The following is a 7,317-nucleotide window of genomic DNA, read 5'->3' as shown; positions in this document are numbered from 1 at the left end:
TTAATAGCTACAGTTGTAATGAAACAATAAGTATAAAGAAATAATGAGGGTAGGGATTTGCAACTTTGTGCCCTAGATATTAGGTGTTACAGTGTACTTGATAGGCTTGACAGTGTAAACTGGGCCCCTTGCTTCACAACCTCTGAATAAAATTTTACCAAAAGCAAAAAGGTGACATGAATAATGTGTCGGCTTTTTGAATTTTGTTTTCCAAATAGAGATGTGAAAGTAGTAAATCTTAGAAAAAAGAAAGACTCATTAGGAATGGAAATAATTAATTATCAAAAATATCAACATTTTAAGGGTATTCTGATATTGAAAGGAAGAAAAAAAATGTTCAAAAATGTAACTAGACTGAAAACTAGAAATTTATTATTTTTTATGATTACATGAAAATCAGTTTTCTGAACAGCTTTTCTAGCAGACATAGAGATACTCTTGTTTATACGTGGACACATGAACTTCATAAACTTCCATTTGCTCCTATAACCTTTGTTTTGTAGCGCTCAGAATCCCCAGCTGAAATTATATGTGTGAGTTAAGGCAAACCAACAGAGAGAACACGGTGTTAAAAATGTTCTGAGTTGGTGTTATGTATGATATGGCTCTTTGTGGCAGATATTTTCCAGTCTGTTTAAGACAAGACTCTCCCTCCAGCTGGCACTTGTCAGAGGATCACAAAACACACTTATGAATTTGCGGCTTACAAATGACAAGATGTGCATATAATTTTAGTCTTCCTTGGACATGTAGATCATGGTAACTTTTTAAAAATGGTAAAAAAAAAAGATTAAATTTAACCATGGCAGTTCAAATCAATCTAATTCAGTTCTTCTGAGACTCTGTCCTGTATGCAGTCCCCAGAGAATCATCAAGTTCTGCTCCCTCAACAGTTTCATTGCAAAGCTGGATGAACATCAAGGTAGTTCTTGCAAGTGCCATCATAAGTGAGAGATGGGGTAGCCCAGCTGAAGGACACGTGAAAGCAGCAATGACATGTAATAGCGTGTAGCTACAGTGAGGATCGTGATCCAGGAAGGCCACTACCAGCAGCAGGGAAACAGACAAGACAAGTCTCTGCTGTTTAGCAAGGGAGTCCATTTTATTCCTCCCCACCCCGCCCCCCGTGCTGGGAGGAGCAGGGGGGCAGAGGCCCGGGAGTCTGAGCAAAGCCCAGAGAGCCCAGAGCAGAGAGAGAGAGCAGACCCAGGGCTGTGGGGTTTTATCAGGTGTCCCATGGGAGGAGTCTTAAAATCAGATTACAGCCTTCTCAAGCCGGAAGGCTCCACAATTCCTCCCTTTATAAACTGGTTAAAACAAGGGGATTCTCGGGCATATGACTTAATGGTTCACAAAACTAAAACATTATTAAGCTGAATTAACAGTAACAGAAAAGCATTTGAGACTTAATTACAGAGACTAAAGTAACAGAAATGATGATACTGAATTAAATGGATACATTTTTGTTTAGTGGGTTAATAACTCATTCTCCTTTGGCTTTGATCTTCCCATCAGAAGCAGTGCTGTTCTTGGTCTCCTCTTTCACGAGGGGCACAGTCCTTAGTGTTTGAGCTCGGCTTTAGTACTGGTGTTGTAGGTGTTTCTCTGTTGGATTCTGATGATGATGACTGTGAAGCAAGGAAGGGTGAAAGCAGCAGTGGGACAGCTTGCAGCACCTGGCAGGGCTCTGCCCTTTCCGAGGCTGCCCCGCTTCGCCACGCCGCCTCCGCCTCGCGTCTCCTGCAGGCACCGCGGGGCCCGGCCCTCTCAGGGCTCACCAACCCTGCCTGGCCTCACACGGCCCCGCGGGCCAGGGGCGGAGCCGGCCGCAGCCACAGAGCAGAAAGGGGGAGGGGAATGGCAGGCACGGGACCGGAAAAGAAGGAGTCAGCGGGAAAGAGGGCATCTCAAAACACGTGGTCGCGCCATTTTGAGAAGGAGCACCTGGGACAGCGTGGCCAGTGCCTTCCCAGGCAGGGAACAGGGGATATGGAAAGAGACGGGGGCAAAAGAGGACACAGGGCGACGAGAGGATGGTAGCACTCCTGCGTCAGCTCTGGATGGTTTCCGACCTTGTCCTCTTTCAGGGAAAAGGGGGATGGGGTGACAGAGGGGCAGAAAGTGACAGAGAAGACAGTAGCAACTCTGAGCCGTTTTGGCATTTTCACTCTTTGCCGCAGTCTTAGGAACAAAGGGTAAGGAAAGGTACAAGAAGCTTCACAGGAACTGAAAAACATGGGGCTCACAGGACCACAGATCTAGGGCATCGACACGCTGCATGCAATCGTTTATAACCATCCATAAGTACCTTCCAGGGCTTTACCGTCCTGCAGACGTGTTGGGAAAGTTGACAAGAGCCTGTCTAGTGGTCCTTTTGCAGGCAAACTAGCTGCTTGTAGCTCTTATAAAGTCTCTCCCATGAGAAAATTGTTCATAAGTGTCTCACTGAGTGACGGTAGATGTTAGTCCCATCGCTTGGTCCCAGTATGCTGGTGTCCTTATGGGAATTCCCCTCCCCATAAGCTTTTTACCTCCATGGAAGATGGGGGTCCCGCAGGGTGTATCAATCTGCAGGTGACTCACAGGGGTGCTGGTCGAGGTGCTCACTGGCTGCCCGCATTCTCCATCATTTGTAGCAGCACGTAGCTACAGTGAGGATCGTGATCCAGGGAGGCCACCACCAGCAGCAGGGAAAACAGACAAGACAAGTCTCTGCTGTTTAGCAAGGGAGTCCATTTTATTCCCCCTCCCGCCCCCCCATGCTGGGGGGAGCAGGGGGGCAGAGGCCCGGGAGTCTGAGCAAAGTCCAGAGAGCCCAGAGCAGAGAGAGAGAGCAGACCCAGGGCTGTGGGGTTTTATCAGGTGTCTCATGGGAGGAATCTTAAGATCCGATTACAGCCTCCTCGGAACGGGAAGGCTCCACAATGACAGGAGAAGTTCTTTAGACTCTGCTCATGGAAAATTCCAAATCTTAGAATAGGTTTGGTTGGAAAAGATCTTTAAAGATGTTCTAATCCAATCCCCTTGCAATAAGCAGGGACATCTTCAACAAGATAAAGTTGCTTAGAGCCCTATCTAACCTGACCTAAATTTTTTCTAGGGATGGGGTATTGTAAACGTAGGCTAACCCGGTGGGAAGAAATGATGATGTCTGACTCCAGTTCAGAAGGTTGAATGATTTTTTTATTATAACTATACTATAATACATGAATATACTATTTAAAGGAGATAATAAAACTACAAACCTACTTTCTCTAACTACCATATCTAACTAACCCATAACTCATGATCCTCTCGCGACAGTCCAGACACAGGTGGATTGGATTGGCCACTAGGCCCAAACAATCCTCACCAGAATCCAATCAAGCAATCACTCTAGGGAAACAATTCTCCAAACACATTCCACATGAGAAAAACAAGGAGCAGAAATAGAAATTGTTTTCTCTTTCTTTCCTCTATGCTGCTCTATGAAAAAATCCTGAGAGAGAAAGAGATGTGTTTGCCACAATGGGGCATTTGCCATCTCTCTGGGCAATGTGTTCCAGTATTCTAGTGTTTATTTTAAATGATCATGTTATGTGCATTCATAAGATTTAACTTTTTAAAAAATCAAAGAACTATGTTTTGAATTTAATCTTTCTGGACAAAAAAAGTTAAAATTATTCATTCACATTGAAAAGGTCTATCAAGCTAAAGCATCTGAATACTTCCCTCCCATAAGGGAGAGGCCAGGGAACTTGAAAGCTGGAGTGATTTGCTTAAGGTTGAAACCAGGAGATAACAGAACAATGAAGAAGAGAGCAATTTTCCCCAGCTCTTCAGTATGAAATCAGTTCTCTGTTCGCGTCTAATGGCAAATTCAGTCCACTTATTGTCATCACGTAAACACACACACACACACACACACACACATATATATATATATATACAGAGAGAAAGAGAAAATAATTGTAAAGAGCAATAGTAATTCATTTTGAAAACCAGTGGTACATTTACAACATAAAGATTTTTCAGACTGGCATAGGTTTTATGAAAAATCTAACTATAACAGAAATGAAATTTAATATATTAAAGTGATCAACAATACATGCTCAGCATAATATAAGTAAAAATAGTCCTTGCCACAGTCTCTTGCAATCTGACTCATTATCTTCTTATCACATTAGGACATTGTAGCTGTGTATCTATTGTTCCTCAAAATCCCACTAAAATCTAGATGGCCAACATGCTGGCTTGCACATTAGTTTAAATTACAAGCAGATGTCGATTCTTCAATTCTTCTGTCAATTCTTCTTATTTCAATTCTTCTGAACCACTTGTAAATAAATTCAGTTATGAAATAGAAAATGGTTGGAGCTCAAGTTTTTTATTGTCTCTGTCTTGATGAACTTTTGTCTATCATTGAGGAGATTGAAGGTCAAAAGAACTGTGCTGGCCATTGCTAGCTCAGCTCACATGCAAATTGTTTACTAGTCTTCTGATCAAGTGAAATTTCAGGGTATAGAAGCTATGTCTAGATTGTCACTGTTAAATGTGAAGAAATCCAGCTTTGGTAGTATATTGCATATTGGTTTCATAGATGTGTGAGAGGGGATCATACTGTGAAAGTTAGTGATGTTCGAATGGTTTTAACTAATATCTAGCAATTTAAAAACTGATAACATCTTGCTTTTGTGTTGTAGCTTTATACAGACTCCTGTTGTGATATAAGACCATAAGGCAATGAGGAGGAAAATGAGGAGATTTGGACATGAAAGCATGTTGATCAAAGAAATATCCAGTTTTAATAATTACAAATATGTTCTGTGCAGGAGATGGTGCAGTGAGGGAGAGAAACAGGTGTCTTAACATGACAGCTTTTTATATGACCATCCTGTCCCTTCACAGAAATGATGCAGTCCCAGACAGAGATTGGACAGGTCATTGTGATTGTTTCTGCCAAGCCGTACCCTATGGAAATGCTGGATCATGAAGTTTCTCTTGGCTTCTTTCCACTCCCTGAACTTCCTGGTCTACCTTCCTGAGAGTCTGTCCTCAGCAGGCTTAATTTTGACCTCAGCAGGTTTAATTTTTCTTAATTACAAAGAGTAAGTAGATATATTTTGCGGGTGCCTAGTCATTTCAAACCACAGAATTGCTTTTTGATTTTCCATTATCCTTATTGGTGCTTACAATCTTTGGTTTCTGGGTACCTTCAGAGTCACATTTTTTGATGATCAAACAGGTTTGATTGCAGAGTGTGGCTCCCTACATGCTTGAGCACATCAAAACTATTCTGTTTGAGAGAGATGATTCACCATATTTCACCTACTGTAGCTATGGAAAAAGCTGGTAGAGTTCATAGGTTCATGCTAACAGCTATACTAATTAGGCCTCACTGCTATACCTTCTGATTGAGAAACGGGATCATTGATTGCAGTGGCATAAGCTGGAAAATGGGGCCTTGCATGTCCAGTCACATTCAGCACAACTATTATAAAACGATTTTCCTGTTTCTCACAGAAGATGTGAAATGCATGGGAAATCAGGGCAATGACCAATGTCATCCAAAGAGAAAAGGGTGTAATTTTTGAAGACACGAACATCAAACCCATACTATAAAAAGGTGTTTGTAAAGTTGTTCTGATCCTTAGTTACTTGTTGATCTTGGTTTTACCATATTGCACAGTCTGATTCTACTTCATCTTTGCAGGTGAAATGGCAGTAAGAGAAAAATTGAAACAGAGTAATTGTCATAATGCTCAAAGTACTAATGACTGAGACGATAAATTCTTCCCAAACTTGCTGTGTGTCAAATATTGCTTTCCAAAGCAAGAAGCACTGATTTCTACATGAATGTTGATATAATATGTAAAAAAGAAGGACTCTGATATGAGGTTCATCTAGGTTCTTAGTGTATATGACTTGATGAAGTGTCTGAAGGAGTGGTATACAGCTTGGGCTAGAATAACTAACTTAAGTTGTCTACACATAAGTTGTTTATAGGCCCTATTCTGAAGATATAGTTAATATAGTCAAAAGTGTCTAGAAAGGAGCTTATGTGATTACCCAGGAGAAGTATTTTTCTGGTTGTCTGAATGACTGTTTAAATTCCACTAACCAAATCCCCACTGATTATAAATGAACCTAAAGTTAATTAATAGGTAGGTACATCAAGCTAAACATCTTAATCCTGATTTGATTCCCATTCAGGGGACTTGGTTTCTTTACCTACACAAGGACATCTCTGTATGTAAGATATCTAAGAGATGGGACTCAAAGATAATAAAGGATGCATGGAAGACCTGTGCCCATCTGGATAGACATTTGGAAGCCATAACATGGTACCCAGGATATGTCAATAGACATTGCACTTGTGATTAATCACCAAAATCAAGCCCTGGCTTTCATGAGGTGACCACCATAAAGAAGCATGTGTTATCTAACAGACCTACATTCAACATACAAGCAGCTGAAAATTAAAATCAAAATAACCAAATAAAATATAAAAATGGACCACAATAAAAAAGTAGCATCTGACTAAAGCATTTATTCCGCCTGCACTGGACAGGTTTCTTATGCTTGGGACATAATTTCCAGTAAAAATTAATTCCTCACAATGAGTAGCCACATCCAAAAATCAGAATATTAGCTGGTTACAGTGATTTGAATGCTTATCTGTTCAAACTCAGGGCAGAGATCTGAATGTCACCATCCAAGTCACTTAGCTAAACTACTACTTATTCACCATTTTCTCCTGCACTACTTGTAACCAGTTCTGTAGTTGTAATAACTTTTAAATGAAATGCAAACCTCTTTCCCCCCAACCAGCCTACTGATCCATTTCTTAAATAAATTATCTTACAAAAATTGAAAGACAAAAAAAAATATTTTCCCAAAGGAGCTTCTAGAGTTCAGCAAAGTCAGATTCTGTGAAAAAACTAGCTGAATGCTGGTAACAGAGCCTAAAGAGAATCAACTGTGCTGTTCAGAAGCTGTGTATCTTCAAAATTTTCAAAGAGATGTGGATAAAAACATTTTTCTGAAGTTCAGGTAAGGGATATTTACACCTAACCTGAAAATTAGGAAGAGAGGCTCTCCTATATTTTTGGTATTTGTACTGTTAAATTGATACCCATTTTTTCTGTAAGCTGTCCAGAATGAATAGACATATAAAATTTATTTTGGTTTTTATTATTTACTTACCTAATGGAAGAAATTTAAACTTAATTGACTTAAACAACAATAGAGAAGAAAGTTAATGTGGCCACCTTGAAAGCAGAGTATTCAATATTTAAAAAGAAATTGTAACTACCAATAGGCTTGAGATCCATGAAA

General features: G+C 40.4%; 1 long non-coding RNA gene across 1 annotated transcript; it reads right to left on the bottom strand.

Moving 5' to 3' along the window:
* Positions 1 to 350: 350 nt before the first annotated feature.
* Positions 351 to 1,748, bottom strand: LOC128788720 (uncharacterized). Its single transcript, XR_008431179.1, has 2 exons — positions 1,460 to 1,748; positions 351 to 519 (listed from the first exon to the last, which is right to left on the bottom strand). It is a non-coding gene; the product is annotated as an uncharacterized LOC128788720 (long non-coding RNA).
* Positions 1,749 to 7,317: the final 5,569 nt, after the last annotated feature.

This window comes from Vidua chalybeata, chromosome 5 (genome assembly GCF_026979565.1).
Source record: "Vidua chalybeata isolate OUT-0048 chromosome 5, bVidCha1 merged haplotype, whole genome shotgun sequence".
In the NCBI taxonomy this organism is placed as follows: Eukaryota; Metazoa; Chordata; class Aves; order Passeriformes; family Viduidae; genus Vidua; species Vidua chalybeata.
This window is presented reverse-complemented; position numbering and strand designations above follow the sequence as displayed.